This window comes from Papio anubis, chromosome 7, assembly GCF_008728515.1.
Source record: "Papio anubis isolate 15944 chromosome 7, Panubis1.0, whole genome shotgun sequence".
Lineage (NCBI taxonomy): Eukaryota > Metazoa > Chordata > Mammalia > Primates > Cercopithecidae > Papio > Papio anubis.
Window position 1 is genome coordinate 27,047,921 of NC_044982.1, and position 21,932 is coordinate 27,069,852.

General features: G+C 38.6%; 1 protein-coding gene and 1 long non-coding RNA gene across 46 annotated transcripts in view; one reads left to right on the top strand and one right to left on the bottom strand.

Annotated features, from left to right (window-relative positions):
- Positions 1-21,932, bottom strand: part of NRXN3 (neurexin 3) — a 1,717,425-nt gene that overhangs the window by 261,313 nt on the left and 1,434,180 nt on the right. The window lies entirely within an intron of this gene.
- Positions 743-9,576, top strand: LOC116275935. Its single transcript, XR_004185381.1, has 3 exons — positions 743-810; positions 7,797-7,894; positions 9,504-9,576. It is a non-coding gene; the product is annotated as an uncharacterized LOC116275935 (long non-coding RNA).

Consider the following 21,932-nt stretch of genomic DNA (forward strand, 5'->3'; position numbering starts at 1 on the left):
GATGGTCTCAATCTCCTGACCTCATGATCGGCCCATCTCGGCCTCCCGAAGTTCTGGAATTACAGGCGTGAGCCACCGCGCCCGGCCTGTCCACACTATTGTTTTCTGCCACACTGCCTAGAACAGTGGCACCCATGTATTAGACTGTAATTATCTACGGAGTTCCTTGAAAACCGTGACTCTGGATTACATACCTTGACATCCTTAATAATCAGAATATTCTACGGCATGTAATAGATGCTCAATAAGTACCTGTGCACAAACCATTTATTAAAATTTCCAATATTAACAAAAATCAGTAAAACTGATGATCAATGAAAAGTTAAAAGCTATGAAAAAATCATAATGCCTTATAAAATCTAGTTCATGCAGAGATTTACTAGTAACTGTGACTCTCTGAGATGGCCCACACTGGTTGAAATGTGTCAAGTTAGTGCTGCTGTTCCCACTTTTGCATGCTCAGATAATGCCAGCAGCTACTGGTAATTATATATACAGATAATGTGTTTAAATAATCAGAAACATTTGCATGAATATAGTGTATTTCAAATATTACCAGAAGACGGTGAATCTCACAGCCACTTCTAACTAGAAATTACTCTAAACCTTTTCTTTGTTGCAACTTTTTTTTAAAGCAAAGAACCAGGGTTTATCTGCTTTATTTATTTATTTGGTTGGTTTGTTGTTTGTTTGTTTATTTATTTATTTATTTAGGCCTTCATGGTAATTGAGCTTCCAATGGGGAAGAAGAAGAGAGAAGACTGAAGAGGTGGACCGGTGGCATATTTCATCAGGAAGATTTATCTGGAGGTAACAAAAAAGACATTTGTTAATTTCCCTCCTGAGTGGGTTTTTGGAGGCTTTCCAATCCTCAAACAAAGAGCCTCATTAGCTAATTCCAGAGAAAACAACTGCTTCAAAGCCACAGGCTGGCTTTCAAGCTCCTTCTACTTTGGAACTCATGGAGCACCTCCATCAGCCTGGCGTGATTAACCCACAAGAACTTGACAGTGTGCATCCTTGCACATACATACTGATCCATCATTTCAGGTAACAAAAGGCCATTTGTCTCCTGCTTTTTATTATAGCTGACAAGGCATGACAGTCTTGGCATGTGCAGGGTATTGTACCAGTGATGGCCATCAAAACTATGCAGTATCGGCCAGGCGCAGTGGCTCATGCCTATAATCCCAGCACTTTGGGAGGCCGAGGCGGGCAGCTCACCTGAGGTCAGGAGTTCAACAGCAACCTGGCCAACATGGCAAAACCCCGTCTCTACTAAAAATACAAAAATAAATTAGCTGGGCGTGGTGGCACACACCTGTAGTCCCAGCTACTTAGGAGGCTGAGGCAAGAGAATTGCTTGAACCTGGGAGGCGGAGGTTGCAGTGAGCCGACATCATGCCACTGTATTCCAGCTTGGGTGACAGAGCAAGACTCCGTCTCAAAAAAAAAAACAAAAAAACAAAAAAACAAAAGCAGTATCTTGACCGCATCCGCAAGGCCTCCAGGGCCCAGTAGAGCAAAATATGCCCAAGGCAGAATCCCATCCAAACCCTAGGACTCCTTCTCCCAGATCACTTAGTAGTATGTGGGAAGTTATCTGAGAAAAAAATAGTTTTATTAGAGTTTCTGATGAAAATTGTATGTGATCATAGAACTCAACCTGACACAAGCCTAGGTACTGCTGTGAAGTCAAAGGCCCTGGACAATTACCAAGGCTGACGTCGAGGTGACACAAAGAGAGCAGTGGCCTCAAGTCCTCCTGACATGCATATGTGTAGGTCATTCCTGCTAACATGGCTTATTAATGACACTTCAAAAAACTGCTGAGCCATTATCACGAACACAAGGAAAGACTGACGGTGTAGCTTCATACTAACTATAAATTGAACAATGTTTTTATTTTTTACTTATTTTAATTTTGTTTGAGATGGAGTCTCACTCTGTCACCCAGGCTGGAGTGCAGTGGCTTGATCTCAGCTCACTGCAGCCTCTGCCTCCTGGGTTCAAGCGATTCTCCTGCCTCAGTCTCTTGAGTAGCTGGGATTACAGGCGCCCACCACCACGCCCAGCTAATTTTTATATTTTTAGTGGAGACAGATTTTCACTATGTTGGTCAGGCTGGTCTCAAATCCTGACCTGAAGTGATCTGCCCGCCTTAGCCTCCCAAAGTGCTGAGATTATATGCATGAGCCACCACACCCAACCCTGAATGATGTTTTTAAAGAATAAAATGAAGAAAGACCTTCTGCTCTGAGATATAACAACAACGGTAGCTTTTTATTTTCTTAGACAAAATGGCATTTGGTCAACTGGCTAAATTATGGTCTGAATTTAAACCTCACTTCCGTTTTATTGGGGAGGTTTTGTGTGAATTAACTTTGGAGAGTAAGAGTAAAGTAGAAGGAAAAAAAAGAAAAAAGTCCAGGAGCAGTGGCTCACACCTGTAATCCTAACACTTTGGGAGGCCAAGGTGGGTGGATCACCTGAGGTCAGGAGTTCAAGACCAGCCTGGCCAACATGGTGAAACCCCATCTCTACTAAAAATACAAAAATTAGCTGGGTGTGGTGGCAGGCACCTGTAGTCCCAGCTACTCAGGAGGCTGAGGCAGGAGAATTGCTTGAACCTAGGAGGCGGAGGTTGTAGTGAACTGAGATCGCGCCACTGCACTGCAGTCTGGGTGACAGTCTTTATTGTCTGTCAACAAACAAACAAACAAAAAACAACAAAGAAAAAACCCAAATAGAAAATTGGATTGTTCTGGCAGAGCGCAGTGGCTCACACTTGTAATCCCAGCACTTTGGGAGCCAAGGCGGGTGGACCATGAGGTCAGGAGTTCGAGACCAACCTGGCCAACACCGTGAAACGCTGTCTCTACTAAAAATACAAAAAGAAGCATCTGGGTGTGGTGGCGGGAGCCCGTAATTCCAGCTACTTGGGAGGCTGAGGCAGGAGAATCACTTGAACCTGGGAAGGGGAGTTTGCAGTAAGCCAAGAGCACACCACTGCACTCCAGCCTGGGTGACAGAGCTACACTCTGTCTCAAAATAATAATAATAATAATAATAATAATAAGATTGTTCTGAGAACTTTTTCATATTTGTTTATATTCCCACTCTTCCATTCCTCTACAGTACACGTGTATGAAAAGAGATATCTCATGGAGCATAGTAAACTCTGACAATTCATTTTTCTTTGGTTGTACCAAGTTTTCATTAACTGAAGACATTTTCAACTAATTATCAAACGGAGATTTTTTTTTTCCAAACATTTATTGACTACCTTTTGTGTGTAGGGTACTAGTTAAACCAAAAAAGGACGAAGACTTGGGTCCTAAACTCCCCCCAAAAAGGAAAAAAATGACAAGAACAAGGTCCGATGAGAATAAGTGCCATGAGACATGCATAAACTAGGTATTAAAGAATACAGGAAAAGGAATAAATATTTTGCTTCCTAGGATAAGAACATATGCACAAGTCATTAGACAATCCACGGTAGGACAGAGAACCTGTTGAAGTAGAAGGAATGACATAAAGGCACAGAGGTCTATAAGGCCAGAAAATATGCAGGGACAGGGCAATGACATGTGTAATTCCAACTTGGGGCGCAGGAGGTGATGAAGTAGATGAGGCTTGAAAGATATATTAGCTAACAAATACCCCAGTAAAGAGATTGTGTGGGCACGTGCTTGCTTTCTCCCTTTCCCTCTGGCCAATGGAGTAACCTGACAGTCTTTTAATGAAACAAAGCTATCATTTTGTTTTAAAGAAAATAACTCCAGGGAACTTGTGGATAATAAATTGGAAAGGAGGCAGTTCAGAGGCAAGAGTAACAGTTCAGAACTTACTGTAAAAGTTCCTGCAAGAAATGGAAGAGCTGAAAGAGAACTGGATTCCAGATGGCATTTAAGTCAGGTGTGGCTACTGGTTGATCTGTTGGGAGGTGAGAAATGAGTCAAGATTTGTCTCCAGAGGCTCCCAGCCTCCACACAGGGGAGGTGAGCAGCCCACGGAATAAAGCTGAGTAAGCAGACTTGAGCCACGATCAAATGCAATTAGGTAATTCCAGCACAGACACCTGGCAGGGAGTTGGAAATATGGTTACAAGTTAAATTTGGGAATTGTTCAAGAATTATAAATAATCATTGATGCCAAAAAGATAACATTATCGGCCGGGCGCGGTGGCTCACGCCTGTAATCCCAGCACTTTGGGAGGCTGAGGCGGGCGGATCACGAGGTCAGGAGATCGAGACCATCCTGGCTAACACGGTGAAACCCCGTCTCTACTAAAAATGCAAAAAATTAGCCGGGCGAGGCGGCGGGCGCCTGTAGTCCCAGCTACTCGGGAGGCTGAGGCAGGAGAATGGCGTGAACCCGGGAGGCGGAGCTTGCAGTGAGCCGAGATCGCGCCACTGCACTCCAGCCTGGGCGACTAAGCGAGACTCTGTCTCAAAAAAAAAAAAAAAAAAAAAAGATAACATTATCTATGAAAAAGTGTGTTTTTAAGAAAGTGATAGGAAAAAAAAGCACCTCTGTAATTTTCAAATATCTTCTAGTTCTAGGAGGAACTGGTTAGATCTTTTGTTAAGTATGTGTTTAAACAACATCAGTTTTGTCTTTTGCTAATTTCAGCTTGTTAAGTTCCCATCTCACAGAAACCGTAGACAGGTGACTGTGAAAATCCCCCAAGAACTGGTCAAACCCCTCCAGCACATTCCATCTCACTACTGGGGCGCTATCAGGAGGGAGGTTGGAACAGGTAGAAATAACTGAAGAGATGGGAAAGGTTCTTCAAAGAACATAAGATGAAGAAACACTGTGCACTATGTTAAAACTTGTAACTGAGAAGAAAGAGTAGGGTGAGCATTTTTAAATTCAAAAGTAAGTGAGATGGAAAGAAACAATAACCACTGTCAATGAACTCAGGAGCAACTCTCTTGGAGCTATAAAACAGCTTTACAGCCTGCACAATCTTGTTAGGAGACAGCTCATTATGGCATAATTTCATATATACAACACATAATAACCACATGGTTGCTATGAAATTGTTAGCCTAGAACTGGGCTATTAATCCTGTTTGCATGACACCGGGCTTGTGAAAACAATCGACTGTGCTTATCTTTCTCCTTTTATGCAGAGGCAGCGTTCTTGCAGTAGTTGTATAATATCTTACAGGCATGTTGTATTAAACTGATTAGTGTTTTAAACCAAAGAAAATTTAATACAGGTAATGAATTCAGACTTGACTTCTGAATTGTCTTTCAAAAGAAGATAAATTCATAGTATTGGTCCATCGTTCCTGTGCTGTGATGACTGGCAGCAGCTGAGCAGTGGCTGCCCTCTTTGGTCTGGGTTCTCCTGGGTGCCACAGTCTCCAGCACTCTCTTCTGTCTCTTAGACAGAGAGGCCAAGAATTAGTGTCAGTCTTGCCTGAGCTATCATTTTCCTGATCTTAGGCCCGCTGACTCATTTATTTTATATGGCCCATGTAGTCAGTCATATGAGTTGTAACCTCTGCTTTAATGTTATGAACTGAAAGTGGGACTTCTAAGGTTACTTCAGAATGAAGACCGTGGTGATACGATGTCTACATCTGCTCCTAGCAAGAGCACTGGCCATGTAGTCTGCTGCAGCAAACAGCATGTACTCTGGAGAATGAGGGGTCAGTGTGAAGATTATAGCAAGGGGGGCTTGTTCAGGCACAAAGATGAAGGAACGCAGTGTACCTTGGCAGTAAAGAGGGAGGAAGTTCAAATGAAAGTGAGGTAAGCTCAGGCTATTTGCTCAAAATGACAAGGAGCATGAAGGATATGTTTGTCAGGTACAATTATAGTACAGGATAGAAAGAGTAGTTTTGTCTTTGCCATATAGATAGCTTGAAGAGTCTTGGACTCCTATCAGAAACAAGGCAACAGGCTGGGTGCGGTGGCTCATATCTGTAATCCCAGCACTTTGGGAAGCCTAGGCGGGCAGATCACGAGGCCAGGAGATCAAACCCACCCTGGCCAACATGATGAAACCCCGTCTCTACTAAAAATATAAACATTAACTGCGTGTGGTGGCGTGTGCCTGTAATCTCAGCTACTCGGAAGGCAGAGGCAGGAGAATCGCTTGAACCACAGAGTCGGAGGTTGCAGTGAGCCAAGACTGCACCACTGCACTGCAGCCTGGCGACAGAGTGAGACTCCATCTCAAAAAGCAAAAACAAAAACAAAAAAAACAAAGAAGGCAACAAACAAAAGAACAAGAATCCAATCCCTGATAAAGAGGATTGTTAAGAACACAGATATAAATAGACCCCAATCCCATTCATTGGACTTCCTTCCTTCCCTTTCTTCTTTCCTTTCATTCCTTCCTTCCATACCACCCCTTCCCTTCCCTTCCCTTCCCTTCCCTTCTCTTCCTTCCTTTTTCTTTCTTTCTGCACTTTCTTCTTTTCTGTCACTACCAAATGCTCCGGGCTCATCTTGTCTATTCCCTGCTCTGTGCTAGAATTAGCCATTTTTCCAAGAATGCCTCGTCCCTTTTATTAGAGAATGGCATTAGAAGCGAAGACCTGGGTGCTAGTACCCCTGGTATTTAGAGTTGCCAGGAGACTTGGGAATCTCTAGCTCAGTCTCTCCCCACTCTTCTGGCATTCTCCTCCATAACTGAATTTGGAGAGTCTCTCTTACAGCTCCACTGATCTAACGCTGTTGGTCTCACATCTCTCCCCTGCTGAATCACCTTATGCTACTTCCTTTCTATTGCCTCTTAACCAGGACAGTGTCCCTGTAGATTCTAGTATTTGACCTTAATATCTTATTTTGAGGTTTTATCTTCCTTTGAATTTTAACATTGTTATTTGTGCTGTGATACTTTCTCCTTCAGGCCCTGACCTTGAACCTTGAAGTATTCCTGTGGGTTTCAGGGATGAAAAACACTTTCTTCCATTCAGAGCCTATTCAGAGGACCTAAATAAATTTGACTGGTCATTGGAAACTCTCTAAGGAGCTCAGAGTTTAAAAATATATAAAAGATAGAATAAGGCTCACAAAAACAGGAAAGAACATAAAAGGGTACATACTCCTATAAGTAGACATAGCAGCATGGCATCATGGTAAAAGACCATGAACCCTGGAACCAGATGCCGGCACTGAAACTTCAAATCTCAGCTCCTCCACCCTTCTAGTCCAGTGTATTTGCTCAAGCCCCTTAACTTCTAAGTTCAGTTTCCACATCATCAAAATAGAGATATTAATAATAGCCACCTCAGTAATTATTTATTTTTATTTACTTTATTTATTTATTTTCAGATTGAATCTCACTCTGTTGCCTAGGCTGGAGTGCAGTGACACAATCTTGGTTCACTGCAACCTCTGCCTCCTAGGTTCAAGTGATTCCCCTCCCTCAGCCTCCCAGGAAGCTGGGATTACAGGCATGTACCACCATGCCCGGCTAATTTTTGTATTTTTGGTAGAGACAGAGTTTTGCCATGTTGGCCAGCCTGGTCTTGAACTCCTGACCTCAGGTGATCCACCCATCTCAGCCTCCCAAAGTGCGGGGATTACGGGCGTGAGCCACTGAGCCTGGCCAACCTCAGTAATTATTGTTAGAGTTGACTGAGTAAATATATGTAAAGTGGTCAGAACAGTGTTTGGAACAGAGAAAGCTCTAAATAAATATTCATTATTGTTGTTATTCTTATTGTTAAAATAGACGGTATCAGGTAAATTGAGACTGGGATCAACTCAGTCTTGCATACAAGGCCAATAATAATTCATGAAGTAAGGTTTTCTTTTGCTTTGTTTTAGGTTAGGGAGTAACATTTATGATCTTACTGAAGAACAGAGAAGGTTTAGGACTACTACTTAAAAGAGAAGACGTGATGCAACAGAGAAAGTAGAACTAGGTATGTTTAATTTCTTTCCTCATGAGAGAAATAATCTCCACTCTAGAAGAATCACAACACAGATGCTTATCTGGGAGATAAGCTCCAGATAGAAAAGAAGAGAATATGAGAGCAATTAGAATCTTCAAATGAGTTCAAGGATTAGAACCAAATGAATGTCAACCTGAGATACAAAGGGGACCTATAGTTATGATTATGGCACCATTGTTAGGAGTCTTTAAATAATTATGGAAAAAGAGTCAGAACTTGGAGGTTGGGAAATAATGGCCCAATTTTCAAAAGGGAGCTTGATACTGAATAGATATGTCAAAAAACATTTGAAAAGTTACCATAGGAGAGAAAGTTATAATTTATATGTTGATTTTAAAAGTGCAGAATTAAGCTTGAGTGTAGTGTAGAAGACAAACAGCAGTTAACTAAAAGAATTTTCTGAGAATTGGAGCTGTTCAAACATGAGAATCTGCATTGTTTCCCATCCCAGGTCCACCTCTTCTAACCCATGTCTGAGCTGTTTATCAGGGAAGCAGCATTTGATAATCTGGTCAAATTTGAAGTCATTCATTTGAACACCTTTTACTACTGGATGGAGTCACTGTACCTTCAAATGCACCAAGAGATGTGTTCTCTCTCTTCCAGCTTCCACATGATATCAATCTTTCCTCTGCTTCTCCCCAAACCCACATCTCACTGGACAGAACCAGTCTTGATGGTGCTAAGAAATAGATTTTGAGGGAAGTAGAATAGATTGTGCTTAGGCTTCAAGTCTAAATATAGACTGTTTCATAAGCTCTGCTTTGTGGATAATGGAGCTTCCACAGCTATTAGTAACAGGGCCCTTTGACATCCTTTCTGCATATTACTAGCTCCCTCAGGATCCCTGATGAGCAGAGTAAGATGCTGGAATTCCCAGCTCCTTGTATAAAATACGAGAAAATGGAGCCAAAATGTCACTTCAACCTCTGGTAGAAGACTGGGTGATTAGAGCACAAAATAGGTTATCTTCTCTCAGGAATGTTCAGGGGAAAGTTCCTGCCTTGGACAGGAAATGAGACTAAGATGTTCTTTGTAACAAACTGATAACCATGACCTGACTTTTTGAAGATGATATTGCACATAATGATCATATCTCGGCCCCCACACTGGATTTCTATCCCAAATCTTCTGCACCAATGATATTATACTGCAAAGAAGATAGTGAGTTTATCTATCCTTGCAATATCTCTGTATCTATTCAAAGCACCTATTTCTAAACTCTCACATTACCCTTTATTTCTCCTCTTCTAATCACTACATAATGATTTAAAAATTATCTTCCATGATTTAAAAATTATCTTCAAAATTACTTTCTTGTTTGAATATTCAAGTTTTAAAAGAAATTATTTGATGTTTATGCTGGGGTTGGAATGGGTAGAGAAGCTTTGGATAAAGAACCTTCCAATGGGCACCCTGGAATACTTAACCCTTCACGTTAGAGTAAATTTTAGCATTCGTCTTTGGGTCTTGAGGTTAATCTGCCTGGTTTAATCTTTTCCTCTGCCTATATATTTTTTATTCAAAGAAGACTGACTGCAAACACCATGTTTGGTTCATTTTTCCATTTTTTTCACAGATGCAAAAGACTGACTCAGGCTATGAATCAGTTACCTAAGTTCCAGGAAAGGGATATGTCTTCTAAGAGAAAGGATCACGCTGACCTTCACTTTCAGCAAGTTGCCTCTAAGCATGAAGTGACCCTAAGATATAGGAAGATAAGGAGGTAATGGGTCAGGTTGAGACGAAGCATCCAAATGAGAGGTGAAGCCGGCTGGGCTTCTGGGTCCAGTGGGGACTTGGAGAAGTTTTCTGTCTAGCTAAAGGATTGTAAATGCACCAATCAGTGCTCTGTGTCTAGCTAAATGTTTGTAAATGCACCACATCACTCTGTCAAAATGGACCAATCAGCACTCTGTAAAACGGACCAATCAGCGCTCTATAAAATGGACGAATCAGCAAGATGTGGGTGGGGCCAAATAAGGGAATAAAAGCAGGCCACCCTAGGCAGCAGTGGCCTCCGCCTCGGTTGGTCCCTTTCCACATGGTGGAAGCTTTCTTCTTTAGCTCTATGCAATCAATCTTGCTGCTGCTCACTCTTTGGGTCCACAGTACCTTTATGAGCTGTCACACTCACTATGAAGGTCTGCAGCTTCACTCGTGAAGTCAATGAGACCACGAACCCACCAGAAGGAAGAAACTCTGGACACATCCGAATATCAGAACAAACTCAGGACACACCATCTTTAAGAACTGTAACACTCACTGTGAGGGTCTGTGGCTTCATTCTTGAAGTCAGCGAGACCAAGAACCCACCAATTCTGGACACATAAACTAAGAAATAAAGTTTGCATTTGGTAACAACAATAATAATATTACAAATGGGACATAAGACATATCTATAAAGGGGACTAAGGTTTCACTAACAACACTGCATCTAATATTTCTGTGAATCCCAAGTGATTACTCACATACTAAAAAGTAACCACCTAACCCTCTTTGTCTGTTGTGTAGTATAAGAAGGGATGAAGAGAGAAATTTGTCCCTGGAGTGACATTTTCTTATGGAAACTAATGTAAATCACACATCTCAATGTTGAAAGCTTGTCTGACAAGCATTTCCAAAGCACAAAACAAATCTCATAACAGGTTAACTTGCAGTGGGCTGACGTTGGCAAAGGACTTTTAGTACTTCAGAGAAGGCTGAATAATAATTTTTCCGCTAGGAAAAAAATGTACCCAAATATAATGGTGTATTAAGGGATTAATGCTAGCTTAAAGTATTCTTTCTTCTCACAACCAGGGACAATCTTTTGATCTAATCTAAGAGGTAATCTAATTTTAATGCAAGTGGAAGAACTGAAAACCTGCACAGAGTGTAAAAAGAAGGACTAAGGTAGTAGAGAAAGAGAATCTTCCCTTTGCCAGGTAGGCGATCCATCGATAAGCTGGTACATGCCTTAGACTTACTGCTGTATGTGTCCTAATAGTTATGACTCCATAAGTCACTAAGTAAAGATACACATTTAAAACTTGGGGATTGACACAGTGGGAGCATCACTATCTTGGATATGCACTGCTGTTCTAAAGTTCCCCTTGATCAAAAACTGCCTAAATCCAAACGGCATCAGCCTAATGGCTAAGGTCAGCATGACTAACATCCCCGGCCAGAAACATTCCAACCATAAGATAAACCCCTCCCCGACCAGAGACAGGCCAGCCCCAAGATAACCTCCCTTCCAAACAGAGACATTCCAACCCTGCCTTAAATTTCTTCCCCACACAGAAACATTACAAGCCTGTGATAAAGTTCCCCTTGCCCTAAAACCAATAAATACTCTTAGTCTGTAAGAGAGAGTACTCCTGTCCAAAATTGACCAGAAGCCCCTCTCAGTTTTATTCTCCAAAATAAATCTGTCTTTGACTGTTGAGCCGCTTTTTGTGTTTCTTTCCTGTTCCTTTAACTCTTACAGGGATCTCTTGGTTTAGAACACATTTTAGGGCCTGGTATATACTAGGCATTGTCATATTTCTTGATTCTTTTAAATTTCATTGATTTTAATATCTAAAACTTTCCTATTAGGTATCTTTTTCAGATGAAGCAAACTAAAATTTAGAAAAGTTGAGCAATTTCCCCAAGGTCATATTAGTATATATCTGGGAGAAAAACAATTTGAATTCATATCTTTCCAACTAAGCCAGGCTGCATCCTTAATGACCTTACTAACCTATCAGCTCACCTCTCCCCATAATGCATATTTTACAGATCAAAAAGGAGAGGAAGGAAAAACCTTTAACCCCATTGCTAGAAAGGCAATGTTACATACAAGGCAGAATGGCAAGCACAGGAGAAAGTATTAAAGAATATCATAAAAGGCCAAAAAAAAAAAAAAAATCCATCCCAAGATTAGTCCTCTTATATATTTGGAAAGAGGCCTTTCCCCCATGGCATGAACCATCAAGAAAACCGGCTGTCTTTAGATTTTCATAAATAAATCCTCAGCCTTGGATTGACATTTTCTTTATGAAGCCATAGAGAAATAATTGCTACATTTTTCAGAATGGTCTAGCTCAGCCCTGTCCAAGAGAAACATAATGTGAACCACATATCCAATTATGAATTTCCAAGGATTCACATTTAAAACAGTAAAAAGAAATGTTAAATTAATTGTAATAATGTATTTTGTGTAGCCCAATCTAATCAAAATAATTTCAACATCTAATATATATATAAACTGTGAGAGCTAATTTATATCTTGATATGAAGTCTTTACAATCTAGTATATTTTTATACTTAACAGCACACTGAAACTCAATGCTAAATTTTCAGTGCTTTAGGTGAAACATAGTTTTATTAGAACAAAAATTGTGTGATGAAAAGTTTTTTACACTGCTTGAGTTTTTAAATTTAAATGGAAATTATACTGAAATATGAATTAAAATTTATCTGCTTATTCATACTAGCCATATTTTAATTAGGTAATAGCTAGTGACTACTATATTGAACAGCAGAGTTTTAGACAAAAAGAAAATATAAGATTTTCTCCTGCTACATCTAAGATATTCATAGTAAACAACTCTGAAAACAAAAGCTAACTTCAGTGTACTCAAGGCAGAGAAAATGGAAGACATTTGCCAAAATCTTCCATATGCCCTTTTATCTTTTGATGATTGTCCACAATATGAACAAGACAGGGCAGATGCTGCAGGTAGGTTATCTGTTCTTCCAATACCATTCTCGTAGAACTGCTTGTCTAGAAAAAGGGTGACACTGGCTAATGTGTCCCAACTCATGGAAGACCTGCTGACCACCAGTACCTTCTGCAACTGAAACATTTTTGGAAGGTAATTTTAATACTGGTCTAGAAAATCAAGCACTAATACATAACTGCTAATTTTCAGCTGAGGTATGCATGAAATGTTTATGTAGAACCAAAAATTGATTCAAGTGTCAAACCAGTTTATACACTATTAATCTTGGAATTACCTAACATGTGAAAAAACTAAGGAAGTAAAATTATCATGATGTCTTGGAAGAATGTATCTAGAAGTCACCATGCCTGTCTAATAAACAGGGACTTGTACCCAAAGGACGCACCAAGGTACTTAGATGAGCTATAAGACTATACTTCATTATTTGTTATGCAAACCCCCGAGGATTGAAATCTGAATTTTTCTCCTTTTCAGTCACTGTTTCTAAGCTTATCTCCCACAGACTTTCAATATTTTTTTTGAAGACCTGGAAGAAAGGTGATTCATCTCTATGATGGGAGAATTTCTTGAAGCCACAAGTGATGAGAAATTGATGTTCATAATATTAGTTGCCAAGAAAAGACAGGTCACCATTCTCTAAATGCTGGACTTTCTTCTTAGGCTGTAAGCCCTTGCATTAGTTTTAAATCAAAACTTACTTCATGGGCCATCTTCATTTAAAAGTATGTTGAACCAAACATATATAATACTTATTTTAAAGGCTATAGTATCTCTAGTATTGTAATTCATCATCTTTTTTTCTCTGCCCCCAAATATCTGAAAGATATTACATGCTCTGATTAGTATCAGTGGCTCTCTATGGCATGATATTTTTTATCAGATCTGGAGAAAGATGTGTAATTCTAACACGCTCAGTCCCAATTATTATGATTAGCCCTCTTCTCACCTCCTCTAGACTGAGATCCACTAAAACATAAATGTATTTATGTCCTATAACAGCTATCTCAGATATACTTAGACATTATTTCTAAAACTTTTATGCTTAGACGAATGTGTTGCTTTTGAACAAAACGGGTACGAATACAACCTAATTTACAAAACAGGTAAGACAGTAGGAGTTTTTGCATTATAAAAGAAAACTTCAAAGGGTTTCTCTAAGCAATGAGTTGCCCTAAAACATTTACATGATGATTCAAGTTTCTTTAAAAAAAGGATTTATACACAACACCTTATGAGGGCATCTATTATAATGCTAAGTGTATCTGAACTAGTAAAACAATTATTTGTTCTAACTGAGGTTATTACCATTTTATTATTCGGGCCAGCAGCACTATCCCAATCACCTGTAGAGCTAAAGTGACTGAGGTAGTCATATTATATTGAATGTTAACATTTTATTTTCCAAAAAATGTAATGAGTCTTCTTAAGTAAGAATCCATCAAATTAAAAGTTATTATTTTTGCTACCATAAATAATTCTGGAGTGGCAGTGGATCAATTAACACTATATCTGCTGTTGCCTTTTTAGGTTCACGTGTTTGCTTGTTTTGCTCAAGGTTAATTTTTTTTTTTTTTTTTGAGACGGAGTCTTGCTTTCTCACCCAGGCTGAAGTGCAGGGGCGTGATCTCAGCTCACTGCAAACTCCGCCTCCCGGGTTCATGCCATTCTCCTGCCTCAGCCTCCTGAGTATCTGGGACTACAGGTGTGAGACACCAGGCCCGGCTAATTTTTTTATATTTTTAGTAGAGACGGGGCTTCACTGTGTTAGCCAGGATGGTCTCGATCTCCTGACCTTGTGATCTGCATGCCCTGGCCTCCCAAAGTGCTGGGATTACAGGCGTGAGCCACCACACCCGGACTTCTTAAGGGAAATTTTTAATATGCTGTTGTTTTAACATATACAAATACTTTATAAAATACCTTATACTCCTATTGTATAAATTATAGAGTTTTATTTTCTTAAGGATGTGAATAATTGTAATAAGAGTGTCTTCTCATATACTGAATTGGTACTATAAGCAATCAGTAGTGAGGGGAGACAGTTTTCTCACAGTGAACAGTTTTTTTCCCCAATGATTCTGCATGAAAAGGGGCTAAGATATGAACTATCAGTCTAATAAATCTCATTGCATAAACATGAGTTTGTACTAAGGCAGATGTGTAGTGTCAAATAAGTGAAATAAAAACAAGTGATTAGTATATATTTTTACTTTTGAAATACAAGAAAGTTCAAGTACATGATGGCTTATTTTTCAAATAAGATCCTAAGTTACATCAGATGTCTCATTATTGTTCATCAAACCCACAGCTGGAAACTTGTAGGCTTCATATGCTAGCTGGCTAGGCATTCTTCAACTTCTTGCCTCATCTCACTTTTTCCACTTAGAGAAAAACAATAATTCTTATTGTTTATGGACAGACGATAAGATCTCTGCTTGACTTATACTTTAAATTAAATAGCTCTTTAAGATTTTAGCTAAATGGCCAAGTATCAGTCAAATTGTTTTTCTTTTAGAAAGTAAAAGTCTTAGAAAATCATTTTAGTAAACAATCTACAAAGAATATACAGGAAAAACGAAAATTAGTTAATTGGTTAATTGATCTTAACTATCAGTAGAAACTGATGGGATTCATCAGTATCTGGGAGGCTGACCATGAACATATAATATTACAAAGAAAAAGCCTTTTTACTGAATGTGTAACTTATTTGTTGTGCTGAAGTTACAATTAGGCTAAGTTCATTATTTTCAAAAACATTACAATTTCAAGGTAATAATTAAAGAATGCAAAAACAGAGAAGACTGGAAATATTTTATTACAGTAGACAAAAACTATCTCAGGGCACTTAAGTACATCATTCATCTTCATCATTCAGCAGGTAGCAAACCACAATGTCCAATTTTATAAGAAATTCTGACTTTTTCAAATCTTTGAGACTCAGTTGTAATTATATTATTAAAAGGCAATCTGCTGAGTCTCAAAAACAGTATACCGAGTGAAAGAAGCCAGACAAGAAAAGGATACAATATATCATTTCATTTTTATATAATTCTAGAACATGAAAAAGTAAACTATGGTGATAGAAATCAGATCAGTGGTTGCTTAGAAGAAGGGGAGAATCGAGCATGAGGTAACTATTACAGGGTACTGAAAAGGTGAAAAACTTCCCTGTTTTGTTATAGGGATGTGGATGGAGTCCACAGTGGTATGCGTTTGCCAAAACTCATTGAACAGTAGATGTAAGATTTGAGATTTTCATTGTATGTAAGTTATACCTCAGTAAATAAAAGTTAAGACCGAAGCAAACCATTGCTCAATCCAAACATTAAAATGAATTTCAATGTAAGAAATTGGGTCTATCATGAAAATGACTGTGAACCAAAAATAGTTAATTTCTACAGAAAGAAGAGGAAAAGTAAACTAGAGAATGCCTACCATGTAGAAATGGAAACCCTATTATTACTGAATCCTTAAAATATTGAGTTAGAATTTCAACACCTAGAAAGCCATATCAATAAGTGAAAATCTCTTTTGTATTCACTATATAAATTGTATTGAACTGAAAGAAACATGAAAATTACAGTTTTCTTAAACATAGAATATAGGCTAGTTTCAGTGCTCAAATTTGGGCTAATAAATCATCTATCTGAAAATCTATTGAAGAGTTTTCTTTTTGACTTTTTCTTTGCAGATTTTTTTTAACTTAAGTTTCACTGTGTTTTCTGACAATTGTGATGCTGTGGAAAATATTGACAAATTTGTGGACCGAGATAGAAAATAACTTTGTATGGATATTTAAACAATTTTTAAAATCCTAACACAGGATTGCTTATTGACAAGGATAAACTATAGAGCCATGGCTCAGAGTGAGTTAGTGATAATCATAATTTCTAAGCATTGATTTCCTTGATGACATGGTGACTGAAGGATGAACTTTCATAAAAAAAGAAAAAGTGAGTTCCTTTAAGTCATATTTTGTTACGTGAATAACAGTATGTTTTCTATACAGAAACATAAATAGTATATTTTTCATAAATATTTTGCATCTAAATGTTGCCCAAAGCCATTGCCATTGTGAATAAATTTATAACAAGACTCTTCTGGGTTGACAGTACAAGGGCCCATGTTGTTAATGAAAATATTAGCTCAGCGTCCTTTGTCTTTCACCAGCTCGCACTGTATCTGTTTGCTTCATTGATATTCACAGGAAATTTGTATTATAATGGGAGAAAAGGAAGGAGGTTTGGTTGGGGCTAAGGTTCTGAGAGACCATAGAAAGATGGAGGGGATGGTAGGTCTTGAGAGACAGCATAGTGGCAAAGCTGCCAGAACAATTCAAATCCAATAAAAAAAAAAAAAATGAAATTTGATGCAAAAGCAGAACTTCTTAGCCCAGGTGATACTCCATAGCAAAGAGCTGAGAAAGAGCCCATTAACCCCACCTCTGTGGGAAACTCAGCATTGCTGTGGCACACAGAAGATGGTAGGCTTCGGGAGAAACACACTCCTGTACCAGGGGCATAGGTGCTGTTCATGATGGATGATTTCCATGGTGGGCATAGGCAAGTTAATTTGAGGCCAATATTTCATGGACAGCCAGGGGATGGAGAAGGAGAAAAAGAGTAATTTAGATATCACGTGATGCCTAAAGATGATTGACTAATTTGTGGGTACATGTGACATACTCTTCAAGAGTGTCCCAGAAATAACTGGCTAACATAAAGGGTGCTTATTTTTGACAATCAACCCAGTATTGACTAGTGCTATCATAACCTTGATGATAGAGTCTGCTGGGACCTAAGTCACAAGACTTACATGTTGAAATTCTTTGTAATTGATTCTAGAACTCTTTCGTTGTACAAAGTAATGTGAAAATAAATAAATAAATAAATAAATAAATAAATAACATGACTTCATGTTTCACAGACTCCACTAGAGCAAAAGAAAAGTGGGCTTATCATGGTTTGGTGACTAAAAGCTATTACTCATATTTCTGCCAGCCACATGTCTGTGCTACATTTTCTGTTTTGTGTCACAAATCTGTTTTCCACTCCACAGCCATTCAATAGCCTTTAGTTAATTTTTATTACATTTTTATGCAATGGTGCTGTTGTTATTTTACAGTAAAATTTAAGTCAGCTCGATTTTAGCATCAGAGACTCATTAAGAGTGAGCAATTTGGTGTTTAATGAGTTGTTAACCCTGAGTAAATATATTAAAATAATAGAGTGATAAATTTAAATTGAATTGCATTGGGCTTGGTTTTTTTGTTCAATAATGTCTTCTGCAGCAAGAGAAAGTACCACTTAAAAAGCAATTTTTGATAAAATATATTCTAAATTGCTTATATCCACTTCTCTTTTACTATCTGTCTCTTCCTTATTTGATTTTTTTTTTTTTTTTAGGTATTCTACTCCTTATTCTCTCTTAAGTGTTCATTATTCTGAATATTTCTTACTTTATTTCTAAAAGAAACAATATTGTGGGGCCCACACAACTGTGAAAAAATGGAATAAGCCTTGAATAAAAATAACAATTTCCTGGGATAACATGACAATTTTGAAAGCTATTACTAAATACAGAAATTAAAATCTTGGTACAAAAAATATAGAGTAAATGAATAAGGGCTAGTATCTGATAGCACAATGGGTGGCTATAGTCAATAATGATTTAAAAAATTTTTGTTTGCTTGTTTTGAGACAGAGTTTTGCTCTGTCACCCAGGCTGGAGAGCAGGGGCGTGATCACAGCTCACTGTAGCCTCAACCTCCCAGGCTCAAGCAATCCTCCTACGTCAACCTCCCAAATAGCTAGGACTACAGGAACATGTCAACATGTCTGGCTAATTTTTATATTTTTTGTAGAGATGGGGTTTTGCCATGTTGCCCAGTGTAGTCTCGAACTCCTGGGCTCAAGGGATCCTCCTGCCTTGCCCTCCCAAAGTGCTGAGATTACAGGCCTGAGTCACTGTGACCAGCCTCAATAATAATTTTACTGTGAATTTTTAAATAACTAAAAGGATATAATTGGATTGTTTGTTAACACAAAGAATAAATGCTTGAGGGGATGGAGACCCTATCTTCCATGATGTGATTACTATTCGTTGCTTGCCTATACCAAAACATCTCATGTACCCCACAAATATTTACACCTACTATGTATCCACAAAAATTAAAAGTTAAAAAATAGAAATGAAAACTCAAAGCATAATTGCTTTGGACGAGTTAATGGACAGGCAAAAGGAGATCCAGAGTCTTCCCTCTCAGTTCATTTGTTACCCACTTAAGCCATGGTCAATATGATGCTTCTTAATCAACATCTCAGCTCCCTGTGGTCTTCTGAATCAGGGCTGTCAACTTTACTGACACATAAAATTCTATTACTGTAAGTCTCACAGAGCCTCAGGAACAATTGAAGAGTAAGACAGAGTTTAATCTGTCTCACAGCTCATCAACAAAAGCTGTCAGTTTAGTTCAAATGGCGGCCTTCTTTTCCCTCCTGATTAAAAACTAACAGGATATAGCTGGGTGTTAAGTTCACAAGTGGAGTGTGAGGTACTACTGACATGAAAAACTATCCTTTGACTAAAAAATGATGAAGCAGATTTGAGTTGGGACCAGTTACACATAAACAAAAGCGCAATTCTAAAACCCCCACATTATAGTCATTTATATGACCATAACAATATTTTGATCTATGAAGTTATGGTAGTCAGGTAGACCACAGGTTATATATATATATATATGTAACATTTCAGCATTAGAGAGACATTGTGCCCACATAAAGTGAAAATGAGATTGGAACATTACAAAGTGACTCCTTCAAGGTACTTATGAGTGAGAGCCACTTCTATAATAGAATTGGCAACATGTAAAAATTGCTCAGAATTGACACCTTGACACATGACATTTTCCTGAAATGAATCTGAAATAGCCTATAATCATATTTGAGAATGACTAAGAGGTGACTATAAGTCACCTAGCTACATATATAATCTAAGAACTTAAAGAAAAACTGGAATTCAAGGGACAACAATATGTGTAAGAAGTCAAATGCAAATGTAATTCAGGGAATTTGAACTCAGATCACCTCTTAAAATGAGTGTCATGTCTACAAATGAAAACAGATGAATATTTAAAATTAAAAAACAGATGATATTTAAAATTGAAGACCGTTTCCATTCTAATTCTAGATCCCACTATGGACAGTCTACCGATTTCTGCTCACCAAGATGTGGTGGTGTTTGGAAAGGCAGTACATTTGAATGTACGTAAGTACTGATCATACGTATTTGTGATACATCTTAATCCAGAAATTGGATATTTACACACACAGCATTACTACCTGGGCTTTTCTATTTATACATATAGATTTCTCTCTCCTCCCTCTTTCTTGATCTCTCTCTGGCTTTCGTTCTGAAATCTATACGCACTGGTTGAATGCATATTTGAAAGAATAAAAATTTACATATATGTCTTAAGTATATTTGCCATCTAACTTGAACACATTGCTCGCCTGATGTTTAAGCCAGACAATTAAGAGAGGTGTTGACAACCCTTGACGGAAGCGTCCAGCAGAGGCAAGTCATGGCAGTGATCCAAGGCCTTCCTTGACAGAAGCGTGTGGTGAAAACGACAAAGATCTCACAGTGCAAGCTGAAATAAAAGCTTTCCAAGAAGAAGCCAAAGGAAAATATATTTATAGTGACAAAATTATCTTACAAAACAGTTTATTCTGCTTTGGTTTTTAAAAAGAGCAATGACTTCAGTTTGTGCAACACATTTTATTCAGAAGAAACTAAAGCATTCTATATGCAGTTTAACTGATTTTACTGCCAACGAAATGCTGCCATATTCTGCAGTGAGGATAGCTTTAAAAATGGCTCCCAGTGAAAGTCTGGCACAACCATTCTGAGAGGAATATATAGAAAAGGCTCAACCATGGTGAGAAGGGACTAGCACTAAAATGGTCATCAGTGGGATCACAGCCATTGACAAGAATAGGAGCTCTCAGTTACTAGCAGATTCACTTGAGTCAGGAGATAACAATGAATGAATAGCCTATTGTAGCCTGTAACTACTATTATTAGGCTAATAATGTGAAGAACTAGTGTATGCCAGTTAATCATGCAAAGAAAATAGAAGAATGCATATGGGTAACTACTACTGGTGTAAAGAAAGTAGGAATGAACGAAATTGTCACAAAAATCTTGGATAAAAAAATAATTTCAATAATACCCTCTCTCAAAGAACACAAAATGGCTGTGTCAGACTGGATCTTAAATGTTCACAGAATTTCAGGAGCCATGAAAGTAGAATTTGTTGGCATTGCATCCTCAACCTACAATGGAGATGTGCTTTAGGGCCTGGCGTGGTGGCTCACGCCTGTGATCCCAGCACTTTGGGTGGCAGAGGCGGGTGGATCACTTGAGGTCAGGAGTTCAAGACCAGCCTGGCCATGATGGTGAAACCCTATCTCTACTAAAAATACAAAAAATTAGCTGGGTGCGGTGGTGCATACTTGTAATCCCAGCTACTCAGGAGGCTGAGGCAGGAGAATTGCTTGAACCTGGTAGGTGGAGGTTGCAGTGACCCGAGATCCCACCATTGCACTCCAGTCTGGGTGACAAGAGCAAAACTCCATCTCAAAAAAAAAAAAAAAAGATGAGCTTTAAATGTGCCTTCCCACCATGTCTACAGGCTGAGAAGGCATGAGCATAAACATGGGAAAAGGAGGTTAGAACCTTGGATGAAGCTTCATGACTAACAAAGAGTTCCAAGTTGTTGAATAATTTGTGTTAAATACCCTTTCCTATTCCACACTCCCCCACAGCCCCTAACCAATGTTGTGTACTATAAAGTTGATCAGTTTGGTTTTTTTGTGTTGTTTTGTTTGTTTTAAATAAGTGAATTGAGTTCCAGTCCAGGCTCTACCTTTAGGTACTAGAATTGTCAATGAATTATTTAACTTCATGGAGATTATTCAAATATGTCTTTTCTCATTAAAAATAAGGAAATGGAGTCCTAGGGAATTCTTTCAGCCTAAGCTCTAACATTTAAATGGATAATGGCTCTTATTCATTAAAGATTGTGGAGGCAATAGGGTACCATATCCTAAATAAAGGCTTGGTTTCTTTATTGGGGACTTTAAAAAAAAAAAATCTCATAGTGGCTGGGTGCGGTGGCTCAAGCCTGTAATCCCAGCACTTTGGGAGGCCGACATGGGCAGATCACGAAGTCAGGAGATCGAGACCATCCTGGCTAACACGGTGAAACCCCGTCTCTACTAAAAAATACA